Raw genomic sequence first — 22,500 nt, 5'->3', positions numbered from 1 at the left:
ACTTCCCCTCAGGTGAGGCGGAGTTTACATTTTTTAACTTCTTGCTGAATTTTAAAGCTCAACATCAAATAGTCATAAGTTCACAGATGGACTGTGTCTGCACCGGCTCCAGGAGCATGGAGAGGGGAGATGGTTCTCAAAATGAGTTTGATTTATATTCAGAATAAACAGTGAAAATTAGCTTTCACCGGAGTTTTAATGTTTATCTGTCGAATATGTCACAAACATAAATATTGGCAACACTTCCTGTAGCCTACCCGTTTCAAAATAAGGGGGGGTTGACCTCGGGTTACATTTGGAATTTAAAAGTGATCTTGGGCTTGAGGAGGTTGTTGACCACTGCTGAAGATGATCTGACTTCTCAGGAGTTTGACTTTTGGCATTTTCTCCGCATCGCACAGGATCCGTTTGAGAAACCCACCAACAGCTGCCACCTTTCACTCAGAGCTCAAAGTTAAACCTTTACTCTGACCATCTCCTGCATCATGTCCACAAGAGGACAGAGCACAGGCCTCCTCTGACCTCCACATATATTTCTATTTGTGGTGAAGGACTTTAAAAACCTGTCTTTTCAAATGCAGAAAAGGTAAAGACCAATTTTAGCTACGAACACCGAAGCTACCAAACGTCAGCCGGATGAAACACCACCATGTTGTTCTGCTGTTAATTTACAACTCCAAATAAAAGCCAATAATCTGCGGCGCCTTCTGGGCCTTGTTCCATTATGAAAGAGCGGTCATGCTTCCTTCCTGCATTCGCTCCAAACTTTAATCCACAACTATTTCATTACAGCTGTTTCCAGGCGTTTTAATAACCAGAAACCACAGCGACAAACGAGGCCGCTCAGCTGTGAGTGTGTGTGTGTGTGTGTGTGTGTGTGTGTGTGTGTGTGTGTGTGTGCTTCAGATTCAGCAACAGATTCCATCTTGTGATTAGAGGGCAAATTACAGCAGGACTCTGAATATTTATAACTCTACAGCAAAGACTGTTTGTTGATGTTTTTGGAAGTGTGCGTGTGCGTGTGTGTGTGCGTGTGCGTGTGCGTGTGCGTGTGTGTGTGTGTGTGTGTGTGTGTGTGTGTGTGTGTGTGTGTGTGTGTGTGTGTGTGTGTGTGTGTGTGTGTGTGCTATTGACCACCATGCATTAGCAGTTTGTTACTGGTTCATTACTAATGATCAAATATAGATAGATTTTTAAGTCCATACTCTGCGTGTGAGTTTTAAAAATTCACTCAACGATCGACACTTTGAGCAGCAGAGATTACTGAGCTCTCTTAAAGATGAGTTTATAACTGAATGAGCCTGAATGGGAAACAGTGACGTATCGACAGGTACAACTTCTCTAACCTGGAATAAACGTGGAATCGTAATCAGCTGTATTTGCTGATTCTGAGACAATCTTCCTCTGGAGGTTACCTCAGTAAACTCTGTGTTTTAAATCTCTTCTCAAACCCCATTTATTCTGCGTCCGTGTCCTGATTTATTCCCATTTCTTGTTTATGTGTATTAGACAGATAAGAGAGTTGAATTAAGAGGAGAGACGAACCCGGGTTTCAGGACACGGCCTCGGGATGGAGTGGTCTGCTCGTGTCCAGGGGAACGCAGCTCTCACCCTTATCTGCACAGAGCTCGTTTGTTACCTTAACTAACACTGTCTCTGGATAGACGGAAAGTTATCAAAATAACTAATAATAACACTCAATAAGCAATCGGCCCCGACGCAATAACTTTCTGGAGATAAAAAGAAAAGTTAGAGGGTGAGTGGGTCCAGATTATTTTAGAACAGGGGGGGGTGTTCAGTGAAAGAACGAAAGAAGAACAGCAGCGTCGAAGCAGCGATGAATAACTGATGAGATCAGAGTTTACATGTTGGATGAACTTCAGGTGAATAAAGAACAAGAGGATTCACACACACACACACACACACACACACACACACACACACACACACACACACACACACACACACACACACACACACACACACACACACACACACACACACAGACACACACACACACAGCAGCCAACACATGTTGTGTTTGCTGAAGAACCACATTTCAGATTCGTTCAGCTGATTTACTGGTGCAGCAGGAAGTTCTGAGAGACTCATGAGGAGACATTACTGATATTATCTGATATTATTACAGGTAGTAATGGTGTAAAGGTTTTAAAACCCTGCACAGCTTCTCTTGAGCCGATCGTTCATGCAACGTTCGTGTATATGTGACCGTGACCTTCCACCCGGACAACGGACATGTCACCAGACAACAGAGGATTTCCTTCACAGACTGAATCGTGCCCGCGTGGTTGTGGTGTGTACATTTCGAGGAGCTGACGTCTCCTCTGAAGAAGATGCATGTCACCATCAGGTCACCATCACTTTCAGGAGGTGCAACAGGAGGAGGTGAGTTTTTGCAGGTGGATGAGAACCAGACGTTCTTGTTCCTGGTGAGAGAACAGCAGAGCCACACTGAGGACTCTGTTTGGAGGGAGGCAGCGGAGAAGTATCAGCATTATGAAAGATGAACGAAGGAAAGTGAAAGTAAAGAATAAATAATGGAGAAGAAATGTAAAAATAATAAAAAGAATACGATGCAAACTTTTCACCTTTCAGACGACGTACGAGACTCTGATTCAGAAATTAAAGGCTTTTCAAACTTTTTCCTCACAGAGACTATCGTCTGTTTTACTTCATCTCCGTCACCAAAGACCTACAGACTCCAGACATTCGCCCATTTTCAGGTTCAGGCCACTGTCTCCGCTCCCTTTGTATTAGTGTCTTTAGAAGTTCAGCTCTTCTGAACGCGAGTCCCCGAACAATACCATCTGCCTGCTCTGTTCTGCTCTCTGCTTAGCATACTAAAGGGAATACAGCTTCATCTGTGCCGAGCACTTACATCCCCCTCACCAGAGAACCTCCTCACCTCCACCTGAACAACGCATCAACAACCGTCTCCACAAAACAGACAGAAAACATTCACAACCAGTTTCTGCAAAATGCAACAAGCAGCTATTTGGGCAAATATACTGAACTCCGGGAAAAGGCCAGATTCAGGTTTTAAATCCTGCTACAGAAAGAATTTATTCATCTGTAACAGGAACATACATACAAACCTTAGTTATAGTGATTTATTGAGTCAAATGTGTATCAGAGGAAAGGTTTAGAAGATATAAGGTTATATTGTCTTTTATATGTTCTCAACATACTTTAATGAAAGAGATGAAAACTGATCTTCAGTGTGAGCGAGGATCAGCTGCAGGTGAGATGATCGACTCAGCTGCTGCTTGTTGACTCATCCCCCTCTCTCTCTAAAGCAGGAGCATGGACCTCAGATGACTGCCAACCCCCCCCCCCCCCCCCCCCCCCCCCCCCCCCCCCCCCCCCCCCCCCCCCCCCCCCCCCCCCCCCACACACACCAAGGACAGACGGCCACACTGGCCTGTCAGACATCATTTGTTGAACTGTGTTGTTGGTGAAGTGTCTGATCTCCGCGTGCAGGAGGAGTCGTGCAGCCGGAGACAGGACGTGAGTGTATTTGTGTTTGAAGTGTGTTCCACAAGTGGACAGTAAAAGACACCAGTTTCCTGCTGATCAGTCCGTGAACATCGTTGCTCTGCACAGGCTCAGACCACAGCTCCTCCTCAAAGCCGGACCCTGGGCAGGATAACGAAGCCAGTTAAATTCTGCATTATTTACCTGAGGTTGGGTGGAGAAGCGGCAGAGCTGCTCTCAGTCTGTGAGCAGCAGCAGTGGAAACTATCCTCGGGGCAGACAGGACTTAACTATGCAGCCGGGTGGCATCAGAACATGTGGTTCTCTCCAGTGCTGGAGAGAAAGTGGAGTCAGAAGTTGCCGCTCGCTGCTCTCAATTTAAAAAGTTGGCTGTGTGCAATGCAGCATGAGGCCAAACCTCCAAATAACACTTTACTACTACAACACTCACGTCTGCTTCTTTTCAGTGGCTCTCAATCGGCCAAACTCAACATTTCTGGACTTAAATTACATCTCGGTGAGAGAAATGTCTCTTAGATGAAGTGATGATTTATATTAAATGACTCTGAGGTCCGATTTGAGAGCGAAGCCTCGTCTGTGTCAGGGAGCAGCGACGAGGATTCGGCTCAGACTTAATCCCCCGGAGCCTCAGACCTCATCACCTGAGATGTAGCTCAATATTATCGATTCCTCTCAGACGAACATGAGGCAACGTGCTAATAGCTTCTTCCCAAAAGTGAAATGCACGACCCAGTTTGAGTTGGTAAGTGTTCGTGTGAGAATCAGCTAAATGAAACACAAAATGAACGGAAATACTAAATTATCACTTTAGATGATAATTTAGTATCATTGTAACTCCACTACTTTTGAGTTTTTCTAAATAATCTTGTGCAGTGTCTGTTCTTTGTTTGGTTCTGATGCTCGTTGCAGTTTTTCTTTCTGAAACTTCAAAGATGACCTTCAGTTACGGAGCGGGAAATAAAAACCTGCCGATTTGTTCAAAGTTCAGTGAAGCTCGACTCCACAGAACCTGAACTGGAGAATCAGAGTCCAAGCTGCCGATGCTTTTGAGTTCCGGTCGCCTGTTTATTCAAAATGTATTAATATTGAACCTCACGTGTGCAAATGCAACACAACACTGGAACCTGAACAACACACATGACCAGTGTGGAGCTGATAAGATGAACGGTTCTTGAGATTTGCATTCGACAGCGGTTTGTTATATTATGCACAATGACCCAGTGAAATGTAAACAGGACTTGTTACTTGTTACGTTAGTGAAATGATCAACTGGAGACTCCAGCAGACAACGACTGAGTGAACCAATCAATCAATCAATCAATCAATCAATCCATCAATCAATCAATCAACCAACCAACCAATCAACCAACCAACCAATCAATCAATCAATCAATCAATCAATCAACCAATCAATCAATCCATCAATCAATCAATCCATCAATCAATCAATCAATCAATCAATCAATCAATCAATCCATCACACAGCATGAACCCGAACACAACAGCCGACAGTCTGAGTGACGCGAGCTTCTTCCCCCTCGAGGTCAGGAACACAAACAAACAGCTGAGTTGTGTTTGTGTGTCGTCGTGAGGACTTTGTCGAGCAGAGAAGAATAAATCTCATCTGCTGGTAAGTGTCTGACAAACTGTTTGAAAACACCGTCACTGAACTGAAAACCTGCCGAGGCCACAGTAAACAAGAATGGAAACATTTTGCAGTTGTTTTATTGTTTCTCCGCTCACTTCATCACGGTGCTAACGGGAACGATGACAGACACAATGTGAGGCTGTCAGAGCAGCAGCACTCAGACAGTACAGCCGCTGTTTGTGTGCATTTATAAACAGACATTTATATCACAAGTTATTCTCCTATGTGGTTATCACCTGTAAGAATTAACGAGGAAGTGCTACGTGAATTTAATTTGAATAGAACCCACGTGAATTAATACAAACTCCAACCATCCAGGATCTCAGTTTGACCTCTGAAGGTCGAGCTGGAGCCAATCAACGCTGACATTGAGCTGAAGACCAGTCTGACGGTTTAAAGGACGGATGGAAGGAGGGAGAGGCTGAGGCATCTCAGGAGAAGGTGACAAGTGAGGAAATGAAATAAAGGAGAGAGGAAGCATGGAAATGGATGAAGGATGGATAGTGAGGGAGGAAAAGGAAGGAAGGACGAATCTGTTCCTGATTGATGTTATAATGAGACGAGGATGACGTTCAGCATCCTGATGTCTGCCCTCACACACACACACACACACACACACACACACACACACACACACACACACACAACACAACACAAGACACACACACACACAACACAACACAACACAACACAAACACACGTGTACACTTACTTCCTTGTTTAAAAAGCTTGGTAATAAACGGCTGACAAACGCACACTTCTTTCCCTCTTCCACACTCACACACACACACACACACACACACAAACACACACAAACACACACAAACACACACACACACTCACAGTGGTGTCGAGACGTCTCGTACAGTAACGTTTTGACAGTTAATTAAATCTCCATGTTAAAACAGAGCGCCTGGGCAGGCCGAGGTTAATGAGGCCATTCCGGCTGCAGTAAAGGTTTGACGCCAGGCTGATAGATGCCATAAAAAAAACCCTTTATTGCTATTACACCACAGCCGTAATGTGCGAGACCCGGCTGCACAGCAAACACCACAACACAACGGACGCTTCTGATCGTGTCAGCGAGGGAAACAAATTGGCCTCATTAGTCCAGATTTTCAGATGAGACAACAGCACGAATGTTAATATCTGCAGCAGCCGGGGGACACTTGTCCGAGCCTCGACGAGCCACAAGTGACTGTGTGTGTGTACGGATTCATAGATTGCGTGGATAAAGAACTTTCTATTCTTCTTCTGTTGTTTGATGATGTCTCTACTTCCTGTGATTGGTCCAAACGTCTCTGCAAAGGACCAGAACCACGGTTCAGTTCGATCCAGACCCAGACCACCTCATGGTCGGTCGAGACTTTGGTGAGTTGGTCTGGATCGGGACTGATCGAAACTTTCACACCTGATATTTAACTTCTGACTAAACTCAAAAGTCTGAAAATCTGAACCAAACAATCTCAGCAAATAAAAAAGTTTTCTGCTTGCTGCAGTCGTTCGTATGTTCTCTCCATCTCTCACTCTCTGCCCTCTTTTTATTTAACTGGGTTCATTTTATCATTTTTGCCAACGCTCCCTCATCACCTCTGCAGAACATCTGTTATCACTGACTGGGACATTTCCCTTTTTTAAATCAGTATTTTATCGGCGCCATCATTTCCTCATTTCTTCCTGCTGCATCTTCAGCTGTGTGTGTGTGTGTGTGTGTGTGTGTGTGTGTGTGTGTGTGTGTGTGTGTGTGTGTGTGTGTGTGTGTGCGCTGAACACAGCTGAATGTGGCTGAACTCTCACTGTGAGTCTTTTTTTAGATGCTAACAAAGAGCACACGAGGACACAGCGAATGTGAAACCCCACAACAATTGGCCCAGAATGGTAACAAGCGTTTCTCCCAAACCTTTCAGTTCCCACTCAGCCACACGGCACAAAGAAAGCTCCGAGCTCACAGAGCGTGGATTTCATTTCGTCTCAGGAGGACAGACGCCACTTTGGGGACACAACAGGTGATCTGAGACAACACATACATGAACACACGTATGAATCTGAGAGTCACGGTGAATGCTGCTGCACTCAGACGGTGGTTCAGCACCATCAGAAATGACATTTTCTTTATATCTGCATGCATTGGCTGCTTCTGTGTGATTATCTGATGTGTGCGATTATCGTGAAGCTGTGAAGTGCGAGGAAATGTTGCCGTTTCCATGGCGACCCCGAGGTTTACTGACCTGATAGCTCGTCGGTGCCAGGACCCTCGTGAGATTCATCCTCGACACTGATCCGCATTTCACACGATTCCTTCGCTTGTGTTCAGATATTTCAAGTCGAGAGTGAAGAATTTCCCATCATGTCCTTCACGTCTTCCCATCTACTTTCCATGTATCTCAAACCGTCTTGATCGCCCTCTGGTGGCTGGCTGTGGTATAGTTCATAAATCCAGCCTCCCCCATGTTTGCAGGTGGGACATGGTTCAAACTAAAGAATCAAACACACGTTAAACACACTTTAGGAAGGATGTTCCTAATGGTTCCTGATTGACTCCTAAAGAGCCTGAGATGGCGGCGCTCACCTCGTCAGGAGGAAGGGCTGAAGCGTTGTGCGTCTCTTTACTGCCGAGGTGTTGTGTTCACCTGCGTTCGATTCTGCAGGTTTTCTTAACAACGCGGTGACTGTGTGTGTTTCTCTCAATGAAGGCAATAATAATGGCTACTAAATAAAAACTTAACTTGCATAATCAAGGGCCCTCAATTTGCCCCCAAGCAGTAGCTTATTATTCACATGCCTGGGGCCCCATCCAGACTCTAACCTTCTAGCCCTTGTTTAATAGATTAAATGCACTTGTGTGTTGTAAAAGCTATATTTATTTCCTCGTATGCATAATGCATGAGTATCATGGCTGCAGCGGCTGAGGATCCATACGGGCTCAGTGCTTCTCTCTCTTCCACAGACATCTGTATTTTTGACATTTTAAACTTCATTTTAAGAGACAGTTGTTTTTTTATGCTCGTGCATTCTACACAGGAGACGATGTCAACTGCCGAAACGAAAACAAAAATCAGAGAGTCGGAGCTACAAAGCTTTTCAGAGGATACTGATGATGACAGGAGCTTTGTGAGTTACTTCAGTCTAGGAATGTTTCTTTTGATGCAGAGCCTCAGAAATGCTGCAGTGACAGCAGACTGAGTCACCGATAGATGTGCTGCCCACTCCAGAGAATCTCAACCGAGATCCTTCATGTCAACTCTGCCAAGAGACGACGTCCTTGCTCCTCCCTGGGTGTAGGGAACAAAAGGCCTCGCTGAAAAAACGCACAATCAGGTGCTTGGACAACTCGCCATTGAACGAGAGGCGAGGACACAACATCGCCCTCTTGGCTGCAGGACGCCGACTGGATCACGAAGACTGGATTGATCCCGATCACAAAGTGGAGATAACAACAGATCTCCTGCCAGATTTGATCCAGTATTGAACCTCATGCAAGTCACTGTTGAGCCACATTCACAAAAACCCACCAACACCCACTAACATCTGGCTTTTGTCGGCACTCTGCAGGAGACACAGGTTTTTATCGGCTCTGAGCGGAGGTGACGGAAACGTGACACCAGGGTGAACATGCTAATTTGCGATACAGCGAGGTGAGAGAGCGCCTCAGCTTTTGTTAGCGTTCATGATGTTGAACAAGAGGCAAACTCCTCGACTGACACGTTTCAAAAACCTGCAAATACCTTCAACGAATTCTGGTGCAACAGATGCACTCGTCCCTTTAAGCAGTGGCTGGATGGGATGGGATGAGTAATCCGAACTCACGGGACAGTTGACGAACACGTGCTTTTGTTAGAGAACAAACTTAGATGAGTGAGTTGATGCTTTTTGCTGAGTCACTGACGTTTCAGGGTGTAACCAGAGCAGTGTGTGAGAGAGAGAGAGAGACACTGAGGCAGCTTTACACCAGAGTGTGTGTGTGTGTGTGTGTGTGTGTGTGTGTGTGTGTGTGTGTGTGTGTGTGTGTGTGTGTGTGTTGTAGCCGGTGGCGATCAAGAGCTCTTTGACGTTTTCAGAGGTTGTTCAAAGTTGTTAGTAAGAGGAAAAAAAACTTTCAGTGAGAGAATTAAACGGCGGCTGTGTAATTGAATCTGACCTTGTTACTCAGCTCACATAAAAAAATCTAATGAATTCTTAGAACCATCATTTAGCCACATTAGACACATTAATATGAGCTGCTGGTCTCCTGCCTCCACAATCTCTGCTTCATATGTATTTTTAACAGTTTATTTTTATATAAAATTCAGAATAACATTTATTAATGTGTGTGTTTTAGCTTTTTAAAAATGTTTGTTTTCATGAAATGTGGGATTTAACTGTTTAAAGAGGAAATATAAGTGCCGGTTATTTCAATGAAGTTGTTTCAGTTCGGTGACTCTGAGTCAGACTGAGATGTAATCACCGCGTGTGGCTGCAGGGGGCGCTGTTGCTCAGTAACACTTACACAGTGTCGCTTTAATGTGAAAGTCCAGAAGACGAATCTCCGTTCTGAGGTCGTCACGTTTCTGGAAATCACCAGGAAGTCACAGTCAGTGCAGGATGTGCAGGGGTCAAAGGTTAACACGGCCTGTAACCTCCACCTGCTGCGGCGCTAATCACCCTGATCGTGATTGACAGTCGTCCTCTTGATCTGATGCTTTGTCGTGTGCAACTGATCCAGTGGATTCCCTGTGGACCAATCATCACTCAGCTCATGTTTCCTCTGGGACCTGTAACAAACCAGTGGGACCAAAACGCTGCCAGTAAAACTGACCGACTGGTGAAGTGGACGTTCAGCCGCGTCACTGTGACCGATGGCAAATCAATACTTCACGTCTTTATTGCACAGAAGCGCGATGGTCAGCACGGCCTGAAGGTTTTTACTGACTATGATGTCAACGTCAAACAGGAGGAAAACAAAATAATAAAACAATAGGAATATAATGTAATTAAAAGAAATATATATACGGAAGAGATGTGGCGTTAATTATCTTTGCGTTGTTATAGTGGAATAGTTATTTAATCAGTCACGTCAGAAATCTTCATTTTTTTGAATGTATATACAATTTATGCACAAGCACGTTTCCTCTCTTTAATAAAAAGTCTCTAAGCATTTGAATACTTGATGAGTCTGAAATGAATAAACCTTTTTAAGAATGTATAGCCATGTTAAGAGTTCACTTTTAATTATAAAATAATAATAATAATAAAGTCTTTTTGCTCCTGTTTAGCATTTCCCTCGTCTCCGTGGCCCGAGGCTCGTCTCTGTATTTTAAACTGATTCCAATGAGGTAAAGCCTGGTGACTCATTCTGTGTGTGTGTGATGAATTAATAAGCGAGTGTGGGATTCAGTCCCTCACTGCGAGGTGCGTGTTTCCCCCATAATTAAGTGACTCTCGGTTTTTTGGCCTAAAAACCCACGACCATCTGGCTTTTGTCTGAGAAGTGAATGAATATAATCACCGTTCACTCCAGCCTCAGATGACGGGTTTCGATTGGCTCAGATCAGAAACAGAACAGTGATGGAAACAGAACAGGTGATTCTCTCTCCTCCTCCTCTTCTTTATTTCCACCTGTTCACTCTGCACCTTCTCCACCGGGACCTCACCACATGCACTGAACTCGTGTTGGCACATGAAAAGCCACGAATCCTTGTGTACTTGTGCAACTTGGAAGCAACGAGCTGTGGTGGTGTTCTTCCCTTGTTGGCCACAGGGAGCAGCATTCATCACCATCTCCCACACACTGAGGCTCAGGACCAACTCTGAATACAGAGACGATGATGTTGTATCTTCACACAGGAGCAGATTTATTATTGTGGAGCTGTGAGAGCACCTTCACCTGCAGCAGAGGATCAGTCAGCAGGTGACAGTGGGTTGATCCTCAGGTTTAAAAGACAGTTGAAGATTCTGGAGCTTTTGGCGATGACCGCTGACGCCGGTGTGTAAATACAAACGTGTGATTTCCGCAGCAGAGTTTCTACATTACGTCGTTACGTCCCCCCGTCGCCTGCTGCTCTAAACATGTCAGAGAATCTCCTGCTGCGTCATATGTGAAAGACAAACTGTGATGAGTCTCTGAACCCAATCGAACGGACATTCTCCAGAGTCCATGTCTGCAAAATACTCTTGAACATAACATTGAGACAGAAAACATCTGACCTGTTAACTCCAGTATCCTCAGAGGCAACGCGTGTCCAGCAGCTGATCCGCTGCCTTTTGCTTCCTCCTCATGTGGATAAACAACCAAAGAGCTGATGTTTGGACAAGTTCTTTCTTTTGAACCTTTTATAAAACGGCCCCTCACCTGCCATGTTAGTTTTTATCTTCATCGTCTCATCACCAGATGACACCAATGTGCAAGAGAGCAGGAATAAATGTAGGAATCAGACTGATCAATATTCTCCTGGCGTTTCTGACGCATTTTGAGAGGAGCCGGCCTCGGGGCCCCGATCGACCCCCCCCGCAGACCCCCGTCCATTAAAGGCCACTCTGCGCCGTGGCACAAATTGCAGGGGACTCGTTTTATTGTCTGTCGGCCTCTGGCTTCCATCGAGGCGGTTAAATAATTAAACAGTGTCTTTTCTGTGTTTTGCTGTCTATGACAGACGTTCAGTCGGCGACAGGGAGAAAACACAATTTAGCGATTTACAATGCAGATCTGTACAAACACATAATTTCCTGCTGTGAGCCTCAAATTATTGGTGATTATTTCAAACAGTGAGTTTTACTGGAACGAGCCTCCACATTACGTGAGCGTGTGAGCGTTTGTTCACTAAATAGCATCTCGGGCTCGGATGTTAACTCGTTACATTAAATCTGGTTTTTATTTGTGTTTTTTTTCCCAACGTGTAACACAACTTAGCACTGCAGACTTATTCCATTTCCTCCTCACAGGACAAGTAGGTCAAATACTCCCATCATGCCGTTCCACTCCACTGGGACCTGACTTGGCGAGGGGATCAGAGGGCGATCACGCCGTGCTCCAGCTGCTCTAATCCGGTGATCGCAGGTTTGATATCCACCGGACGTCCAGAGGACCGATAATCACTCGATACAAACCTCCCCAGGGGCCTGAGAGGAAGAGCTGTCGAGGGTTAAACCTCGGCTGATTGGACGACTCGCCTGTCAGTCGCTTCAAATCAATATTTCACAGATTAACACTCGACCACTATGACCACAGCAGCTGCTGGTTTTATAGAAACTGGATAAAGAAAATGTTAAAGGATCTTAAAGTGTATGTCGATAAGTGATATTCACATATTTCCAGCCATCTGATATGTGGTTTATAATTTCATGGCTGATAATTAAAATCTAAATCCAGAAAATGAATTGGATTTTTACTCCTGGAACCACAATGTTATGCTCTATATTACACAGGCACAGTGATATCACAGTCTTAAAGGGATCATTGCATTCTAGACAAACCACAATGTAAAACTATTCCAGTCCTGCAGAATTCTGCAGTGAGAAGAAAAGATTTGAATAAGTTTAGTAAAAACAATGATGGGCGTAAGTTCTTCAGCAGCAGAACTCGTCCAAGTCACTGCAGCTAAATCTAAACAGAGGAACACTTTGAATTTAAGAGGCTGCTACTCCCACAGTCCTTCAAGTTGCAAACTCGCAATTAAAATCCCCAAGTTCTGATCCAGAAAAACAGAAGAACAGCTCATTAAGTTTATTTTTAAATGGCTGGATGAAGTTCCTGAACAATCTCCTCGGAGCGAGAGCGTCTCATTGTGCCGGTGTCATGTCTGAGCAGAGAAGAGCCAGCAGAAGAAACCAGGCAGCGTGTGTGGTACAACAGAAGCGTTTCTTGGCTCCTCGTTCACCAAAGCTCTTGATCCTCTTTTCGGCGGCGGCGGCGGCGGCGAGGGGCGCGTTCGACGGCTGCTCTGTTTTAGAGACAATCGACAACAGTGTTGCAAGTGAAGCCAAACATCCCCCAGCTGTCACTTCCCTGTGCAGATGATGGCCTTGTTTTCTGTCCCCACGTGGTCCCGACTCGCTTCCTCTCCTTCCTCCTCCTGCTCGTCTTCTGTCCTCGTCTCCTCGCCCGGATGCTTCACTCCTCTCAGCTCCTCGTCCTCTGCTTCCTCTGTGTCTCCAGGTGACCAGTGTTGGTGACGTGTGTTGGTGTGAGATTCATTTCATTGAGGACGAGGCCTCACAGCAACATGTGGTGATGATGTTGCTGGTTGTGGAAAACGGAAACTGCCAAAACAATATTTAAAATCTTTTTTTGGCCTCTCAGATTCAGAACTGTACGTTCAACCTGTATTTTATTCTCTATCTTTGCCAGTTTGCCTGTTTTTCAGGTTATTTCTAATAAAGATAAACTGTATGTTGATGCTGGAAACTACAATCTGCTGTTATTTGGGGAAATCACTGTCAGAAAAAGCTGAGCAACACACATCACCTCACCATCGTCAAAGCTTGATTTGTAGTCAGCAAGGTTAATACTTCAAGTGACTTTAAATCAGCTCAGATCTGCAAATATTGACAAGTTGACTTTTACATCCTAATTTTTCCATTTCTTCAAACACAAATACATTATTTCTAAATGTAGATTTTTTGCCTTTTGAAAACTTGAGAGTTGAATCTTCTACTCGTCACACACACTGATGCCAGAGATCTGAAACCGCTCAAACTGCAGAAGTCAGAGGATAAAGTTAAATGTTCACACAGGAATGAAACCGCAGAACAAAGAGGTGTCACATCGGAGCTCAAAGTCGACCGTGACAGAAGCTCCCGCCTCCTGAGAGACACTGAAAACAGTGTCGTTTAGAATAATTAACACTGTGCCAAGGTGACGCTGAGCAGAGGTGTAACCCCACTGGAGCAGTTCAGGGTCACATTCAAACCAGACGGAGATAAATCGCTGCTTTGTAACGTCGGCAGGCCGAAGCGTCACCGAGGCCGAAGCAGCTCAGACTCGCCAGAGACTCAGTCGCCACAGGAGCTGGAAATCAGAGGCTGGAAACTTTGTGCCGAAAATATTTTATGACCAAAACTGTCGCTGGTAAACACGACGAGCGCAGACGGAGAAAGATTCTTCTTCATGTTTGAATTTAGAGAAAAGGGCGTGTGTGGAAGTTCAATCAAGAAATAACACACATGTCAAAGCTTTTATTTTGAAGAATTAATTGTTCAAATTGCATTTAACGTAATTATCTTTCTCAAACTTGCTGGTCAACACCGCCATGTTTCATTTGCATATTTTAGAATCAGGCAAGTTTAAATAAATAAATACAAATTCCAATGATCCTATTTGTTAAAACTGATCTTTGACCCACATCTGTTGAATAAATGTTAAAAAATAAGCAGAGCATGTGCACACACACACACACACACACACACACACACACACACACACACACACACACACACACACACACACACACACACACACACACAGTGTAGTTAATGGGACAAAGAACCAGTTTTTAAAAAGTTGCCATGTCTGGTAACTGAAGTACAAACAGAATAAATCCTGCCGGACCGTCTCTGGTGAGACTTTGACTTCCTGTGCATTGAAGTCACCGACACATTCACAGCATTAAATCATTTACAGCAGGTGTTAATAATAGAGAGTAAGTGAAAAGATCATGAAATGGATTTACCCTTTTCATTTTTGATGACGCCCGTGTATCGCCTATAGTGTTTGCACACTTTGCGTAGGAGCAATAAATCATAGATGGAATAAAGTGTCCACATGCCTCCAGAAGAAATCTGCCTCCGCCTGTGAAGCTCAGAATATTCATGGCTTTTCTTTCTGTCTGTTGAATGATCCCTCTCAGAGAATTCATGCAGCTGTGAACATCCAAGATTTACAGCTTGAGTTAGTGGAAGTCTTAAATCTGAAGTCTTCAATTCTTAAATCAAAGGAGAGCACATTACCCTCCGTGAATAAAACACACACTCTGAGCCTGTGCAGGAAACATCTCTGCACGTGTGTGTGTGCGTCTGCCAGCGGTGAGCAGAGCTCCAGCCTGCCACAGGAGCTGGACTGACCAGCAGGTTCATCACAGGTTGACGCTCGTTTGCAGGATCATGTTCTAACAAAGCACCTTTTGTTTCTGTGTCACAGTATTTCAGTGACACCTATGATATGTTTGACAGCAGGAAACATTCTGCTGAACACAGACATTAATAATGAAGCACACAGATGATGAGAAACAGGTGAGTACGTTTGTTTCCATTGGATTTAATGATAACTCGGAGAGCGCGCACCTCAACATGGCTCATGCTGATCTCTGCATGTTAAAGAAAGTGAAACACAATTGTGGGTCTGTCACTTTATCTGGATACACAACTTAATGATAATCCGTCTGCTGGTTTTCGTGTCATCCTGCAAACTAACAAACAAACTCTTTATTCCATTGTATTTTGAATCTTGTATGTTTTACCTGCACTTGAGCTGCTGTAAAACCCAAAGTCCTGCATGTGGATCAGTAAAGGATTATCAATCCATCCACCGATCACATGTTGACGGACCTGAGAGGATCTTAACACTGATGTGCTCATGAATTCAGTCATTTTCCGAGGGTTCTCATATTTTCTGTGTTTTCTGAAAATGCATCTTTCAGAAGCAGCTGCTGAGAATCTGTGTCTGTTCTACTTCTGACCAGATGTTTGCTGAGATGTGCACTTTTCCTTTTCACGCGCTGGAAACACGACAGAAAGAAAACGATGTGGTGGGAGGAAAACTGTCCTCCTGCTTTCTCCCCCCCCCACATCTTTCCTTTTCTTTCTCTCACTGCATATTTACAAACTCACAAAATATCAATAACCCGTGTTAAGACGATGAAATACCTAATTATTGATGATGATTTCAGGTCAGTTTCTAACAGATATAAGTTATTATATATATGCTCAAACACACCTGAATGTCAGAGACACAAGCTGCTGCTGCACAAATAGAATCAGAACATAAATATAGTGGAGAAGAGTCACACACACAGACAGACAGACACACACACACACACAGACACACACACACAGACAGACACACACACACACACACACACAGACACACACACACACACAGACACACACGGATGCAGCTGGCCGTGTCATTCCTGGGCCCCTGATACATCTTCAGCAGCAGAATCACTTTGCACCAGGATGAATCTTTGTTTCCCTGCAGAGATCATTACTGGGTTCCTCTCCTCTCCAGTTCCACCAGTTCTCAGGTTGAAAGAAAAAACCTCCAACATGGCAGAAAGAGAAGACGGTTCTACTGCAGGTTAGAAAACCTGGAGTGTGCCTGCACTTCACTTTCCGGAGTCAGGAGCCACACTTACGAGTCACGTGTGCTGAGTAAAGTTGTGTCACTGCAACACAAGTGAAGGCAAAATCCAGGGACCGGTTCTTGATCTGTAGAATAATTCATGGAGGAGAAGTTAGTTCCATCAGGACGTTCTGTGAAGGTGGTTTTCAGATCTCTGGCTCTCCAGACGTCCAACTTTCTCAACAGATCAAATCGAGTCGGTCACCGAGATCAATCCCAGATGACACTGTGGCCAAGACGTCTCACACAAGTGCCTGACAGAATAAACACACAAATACAAAAGCCACACAACAGAAACACAATCACAAAAGACGTTGAACATTAAATCAGTTACTTACTGTGGTCGGGAGCCGTCGGTGCTTGAAATGTGATGCTTGTGTATTTGAGGTGTGACAATCAGGTCAATCAATCAAAATTCAAAATAAAGGTGAACAGTATAGAAATGAATAGAGAGATGTATATAAGAGAACGAAATGATAACGTTGTGTTTCCGTTGTGTGTCCTTTGCGGTTGTGTGTTTCTCTTAATGAGCTTGTGTGATCATCGTCCTGCAGTGACTCCACTTTTCATTTTGACAAATCAACGTGTGAAAACCTCTCAGCAACAAAACCTCTCAGTTTTTGGAATCTTCCGTTGGAAAAGAGCAGAAGATGAAAATGCAGGTGTCTGCTCTGATTTATTCAAAGTCCCTGGTGTTTATTATTTAAATTTTGCACAGATTCTTAAAGCTTTCATTCCCCTTCGCCCCTGAAAGTCTGTTTCTGAACTTGAACCGTCATTTTAATTGGGGATCTTTCTGCCAGGCGTCACTTCTGAAGATGATCAGATACAATCGCACATTTTGACTTGATTCTGTTTATCTCCTTGTCTTCATTGGCTTGGGAGAGATGCTCCAGTGCATCTGTGTTCCGTCTCTTCACAGTGTCTTGTTTTCACACACACACACACACACACACACACACACACACACGCACACACACACACACACACACACACACACACACACACACCACACACACACACACACACACACACACACACACACACACACACAGGGACCTTTAAGTAAAAAGCTGGTCAGAGAACTGCCTGCTCTGATTCTGTTGAACCTGCCACAGAGAATGGTCTTTATTTTATTTTCTTTATTTAGAAAGTGACAGGAAGGATTGCGGGGGGGGGGGGGGGGGGGGGGTGACGTGGATGTGAGATGACATGAATCTGTTATGAGGCAGATTCTTGCTGCCAAGTCCGAGCAGGTTTGTGATTTGAGGAGTCGAGAGGACACATGTTCTCCCAGAAGTCTTGTTTTATTTCCTCTTTGTCTCTGAGGGACGAGGCAGAGAAAGGACTGACACCTGAGAACTTCAGTTACAAGAACGTTTCAGCAGTTACAACGAAAACCGTAGCATCACCTGGATTATTGACTGGTTCATCAGATGCCATCATACGGAGTCAGTATGTGTAATATCTGCTCCTGGACACGAGCACTTGAGGATCAGCGAAGATCTACAACTTCACATGATGCAGAAGTTTGTCTCTGGTCTCTGGTGTCACGTCTCTATCGGTCCTACCTTCTGTGTAGACGTCATGAATTTACATCTCAAAGCAACAGAACATGATTGAGTCTCTGGCCCTTGTTTGATCCTGTGTCCAACCTTCATCAGCTCTGCACACGTGAGGTTCACTGAATGTTCGGCTGAACCGAGTTCAAGGATCCGTCAAAGGGTCTCGGTTGTTTATTTGCAGAAGAGGAACGAGTCATTAAATCTTCTAATTCAACAGCCTGTGACTGTCCAAGATGAGCAGCAGTTACTTTTGCTCCATCGTGTATTTGGCAAAGGAAATTACAAATCATAAAATGAGCTATGAACAAAACACATGATGAACTTTCGGTGAAGCCCGGTTTGTCCTTGAAAACAAATTAATGTGATGGGACTGAAAATAAAGAGACTCAAACAAAAGCCAAAATAGCCGAGAGTTGAAACTGTTATGTGTGTGTGTGTGTGTGTGTGTGTGTGTGTGTGTGTGTGTGTGTGTGTGTGTGCGTGCGTGCGTGCGTGCGTGTGTGTGTGTGTGCACGTGTGTGTGCGTGTCCACATGTCAGAGATGAGACAGAACCATGGAGACAGACGGCACCAAGAAGAAGCAGAGTGAGTCTGACAGAGGTTAAGGGTGAAAGAGAAAAGAGTGGCGCCTCTTCGCTCGCTGTACATTAGCACGTCTGAGTTTTTCCTCGAGCGTGGGAAGCTCTTCTCTCCGACCTGTTTCATCTTTGGTATTTATAAAGAGCTGCTTAACATTCACCAAAGACGCTGAGTAAAAATCCTTCCACAGGAAATATCTGAGATCAGCTGTGACATAAAGAGAAAAACTCTGACGCCAAAATTATTTGTGAACTTGGTTGAGAGCAGCGTCTCCTCCACGGCCCCTGGGGGGGGGGGGGGGGGGGTAGTGTAGTTCAGCGTGTTGTCATCTTGGTGTCCGAGGCTTGAGGATTGACGCTGTCAGTTTGCTGTAATGCAGGACAACTCACTCCAGTCCGACACTGCTGTTTGCTCACAGAGGTTCAAACTTCAGGAGGAGCAGCTGGAGACCGGAGGACAACCAGGGACTTTCGCATGCAACCGCAAAAAAGTACACATTCATATTTCTAATAACCCTGAAGTTTAACCCAGATGAGAAGAATGTTTTACAAGATCCACTGTGGACGAAAAGTGAAGTTTGGACAAGAGCGAGGAGATGGAAGAGGCTCCTGAAGCTGTGGCTGCTCGAGTCGCACGAGTCCGGGTCCTGGCAGCCGAGCAGAGCAGCAAGACATGTTCCAAACATCTGTCTACATGTCTGCAGAGGTGCCAAACATCTGGAGCAGCCTCACTGAGGTCATCAACCCTGTGCCACACGACGGGCTGATGAACGGTTTGGAAACCTTGTGCCTCCTCGATCAGCTGGTGAGCTCACTCGTCCCACCCTAACCCCTGACTTCTGTTTCTTCTGTTTCATTCTATCCTGTGGATAATGAAGAAACTTCAACAACTGGCTGCAAGTCACAAGTATGTTTCTGCATAAATCCTGTAAATCAAACATTAGTGGTCCAAATTCGTCCTAAAGCTCTGGACACTGTCTGGAGGCGTGTGTGTATTCCTGGTCGCTTCTACTTTAACAAGAAACACAAGTATGTTCAAGCAGTTTAAGACATTTGTCAAACATACAGGTGATATTCTTTGTGTACTGGGTTCAGCTCCGTCCATCCGTCCGTCCAACACATCTCAGCTGGCGGCTGTGAACCCCCCCCACCAGTAATCAGAATAATCAAAGCTTATATTTAACCCGAGACATCAACTGAAGATTTTATTTTTGTCGGTCAGAATATTACAAACATTTTGTCGTCACACATCTTTCAGGAACAACAACCTCTTCCCCTCTGATACTGTAGTAATGATGACTGACTGATCATGTAGTTCGGAGTATTAGGAAGTTTTCAGTACTTCCTAGTTTTGTCAGAACCTTCAGTTTAGTCCGATCCATTAGAGCAGGTGTGAACGGTGCCACAGGGAACGAGACGGTCTCAGTCTGACCCAGGGTTCATGTCTGGACAGTGAAGAAGGTGGAGACACTTTATTCAGGAGCTCGACTCTTCATCTTCCTCTACGTCAGGCTAAAAGCTCATCAGCTCCTTCTTGATGCGTCATTAAATGAAATAAAGATATTTGCACCCAAACACGTCTGCGAGGAGGTTGGAGACTCTGCTCTGCTGCTGGAAGAAACATTTCAAGTCTTCTGACTGAGCTGCTGAATGAGGATTTTTAAAGTGAAGTGAAATAAACTTGGACCAGAGTCTGGCTGGAGGGTGGAAAGTAAATCGTATGGATTTACTTTCCACTTTCCAGTCCAGAGAGTAAATAAAAGAAAATCGTTGTTGTTGCATTTCTAAGTGTATCCGTGAACATGTCATAAATTTTAATAGCTTTCTCTCTTTTTTGACATTTACAGGTTGATTGGCGGCAAAAAATCACTTTAATTTTAAATGTCACTTAACACCACAGATAAAACATAATGTAACATAAAGAAGAGACGGAGCAGAGCGAGGGACGGACGTGTAATCGTCTCTCTGCTCTGTCACCCATCGCTTTCTATTTATAGGCTGACATTAACCATCTGCAGAACAAGCCCCAACAACACAGTGATGGATGGAGAGAGTGTGTGGTGTGTGTGTGTGTGTGTGTGTGTGTGTGTGTGTGTGTGTGTGTGTGTGTGTGTGTGTGTGTGTGTGTGTGTGTGTGTGCACATTCCCAAAGAGCAAAGTGATGGATAGTAACGGTTTGTGCATTTAACAGTTGAACGCCTTCATTGCGGACATTCCCTCTTTGTGTGTGTGTGTATCTGTGTGTATCTCTCTCTCTGTGTGTGCGTGTGTATCTCTGTGTGTGTATGTATCTCTGTGTGTGTATGTATCTCTGTGTGTGTGTGTGTGTGTTCATCTGTGTGAGAGCTGTTTGTGTGTATCCGTGTGTGTGAGCTGTGTTTGTTTGTGTGTGTGTTTGTTTGTGTGTGTGTGTGTGTGTTTGTGAGCTGTATCTCTGTCTGTGTGTTAGTGTGTGTGTTTATGTGTGTGTGGTTGTCTGTGTGTGCGTTTGTTTGTTTGTTTGTTTGTTTGTGTGTGTGTTTGTTTGTGTGTGTGTGTGTGTGTGTGTGTGTGTGTGTGTGTGTGTATGAGCTGTATCTCTGTTTGTGTGTCTGTGTTAGTGTGTGTGTGTGTGTTAGCGTGTGTTTATGAGTGTGTGTGTGTGTGTGTGTGTGTGTCTGTGTGTGTGTGTGTCTGTGTGTGTGTGTGTCTGTGTGTTGTGTGTGTGTGTCTGTGTGTGTGTGTGTCCTCTCAGGTTCACTCTCTGAAGTTAACTCAGAATAAACAGAACTAAAGAACCGTAACTTCCTCTTTGCTGCATCAGCTCAAACTGACTCAGGGTCCAGTTCCATCCACGTCTATAGAACACAACAAGGCACAAACCTGAAAAGACACAGATTCTGGATCTGGGGGGAAACGATAATAATGAAATAATAAAACAAAAAGTTGAAGGGTTTGAGACTCATCCGTCTTCATCAGCGGCTGTTCATGAAGAACATGGGACTCACTTCACCTGCAGACTCTCTGCTGTGACGAGAGGTAGGAGGTGCGCTTGATTTGCATCCAAAGACTCGCTCCCCGGGGGGGGGGGGGGGGGGCTTCGTGCACGCCAACCACCTCCACCCTCACTGCACCCCCCAACCCAGAGCACGCTGAGAATAGATCGACGCCTCCGACGACTCCAAGACATAATTTAGTCAACCCCGAGACGTTGACTCGCTTCTTTGGTTCTTTCTTCTCATTTTCTATATTTGTTCTCCGGGACGTTTCCATCCAGCGGTTCAGAAACTGGAGCGTGAGAAGAGTGGCAGCTGCTTAATGAGGTGATAGAAGGAAGATGGCGGCACCACGTCGCCGGTGGTGGGAAACATTTACTCTCTATTTCTACTTGTTGTACGAACTTATTTTGGGACAGAAAAAGTTTGTGTTGTTTTTGCAAAATAGATCAAAGAAAGAAGAAGAGCAGGCGAGAGATGTTCGAGAGATGAACGGTACAAGTGACAAAGTCGTAAAACACATTCAAACCCACACACCAGTAAAATAAAAACTCCCAAAAGTGTATATTATTTTATTTTATAATGTGAATGAAAATCCCGACGGAGTTGTTGGAAGCCTCCTGCTCCAGCTGAGGCGTGAGGAGGCGTGTGCAGACTCCAGGTCACCGAATGCAAAATCACTGATGAATATTCAAAACCATAGAACACAATATTTATTTTAGGTTCACTGGGTTTGAGAGGCACTAAAACATCTGTTATGAAATGTTATGATAAATTAAACTCTTCCCGCAGACCAGCGGCTGGAAATGGTGCAAGAGCAACACAACTATTTATTGAAAGGATTGTTCGTGTGTCATTGTAAATGAAGATGATTTATTTAATCACAAAAACACATAATGTGAAC

The sequence above is a fragment of the Hippoglossus hippoglossus genome, chromosome 13, assembly GCF_009819705.1.
Source record: "Hippoglossus hippoglossus isolate fHipHip1 chromosome 13, fHipHip1.pri, whole genome shotgun sequence".
In the NCBI taxonomy this organism is placed as follows: domain Eukaryota; kingdom Metazoa; phylum Chordata; class Actinopteri; order Pleuronectiformes; family Pleuronectidae; genus Hippoglossus; species Hippoglossus hippoglossus.
This window is presented reverse-complemented; position numbering follows the sequence as displayed.